The sequence below is a fragment of the Mustela nigripes genome, chromosome 18 (genome assembly GCF_022355385.1).
Source record: "Mustela nigripes isolate SB6536 chromosome 18, MUSNIG.SB6536, whole genome shotgun sequence".
In the NCBI taxonomy this organism is placed as follows: Eukaryota; Metazoa; Chordata; class Mammalia; order Carnivora; family Mustelidae; genus Mustela; species Mustela nigripes.
The window spans coordinates 15,212,145-15,212,892 of NC_081574.1; positions in this window are offsets into that span (position 1 = coordinate 15,212,145).

A 748-nucleotide genomic window follows, 5' to 3' on the forward strand; every position below is an offset into this window, starting at 1 on the left:
AGAAAACACAAGCAAAGACTGATTGAGCTCTCTTAAATGCCAGGTTTGTTCTAAGTGCTTCACAGGCAGTAACTCCTACAAAACTTTATGAGATAGGAGCTATTATGAGGCCCTTTTAACATATGAGAACACGGAGGGAGTTAAGTAACTTCCCTAGGGTCCTAGGGCTTGGACGTGGGACAACAGGGACACCCCAGCACCCCTGCACCTCATCATTATTCTATACTATTCTCCCCAAACTGCTGATCTTTCTAAGTGCCACGACTTCTGTAAGAGAATACATCAAAATTTAGTACTTCATAATTTTAGAAAATGAGATCTAAGAAGATTTTAAAAAGGAAAGTCTGGGTTTATTTCTGTCAAATCTTGGGGTTAGACATAAAATCATCATTTGAAACTCGACAACTGTTTGCAGAGCATGCTGTGAGTTTAAAGAATTTTCTAATAAAAATTGTAGACATTAAATGATGATATAGAATCTGAAAGAAATCCACAGTCTTAAAGGGAAGTGTTGGTGTAGTAGATGCTGATGGTGCCCTTCCTTCTTCCTCTGTCCCCCTGCCAAATATGAGTCCCCTCAGTCCTGGACACTTCGCTCCCTCCTTCTCAGAGACTGATCCCTCGCACGAGCACTTGGAAGGCCAGTTCCTACGGAGAGACACAATCTGACACGAGTCTTGAGCATTCTGGCACATCCTTGCTGCGTATGTCAAGAACACAGGCCATGACTTCTTTCCACATGGGCCAT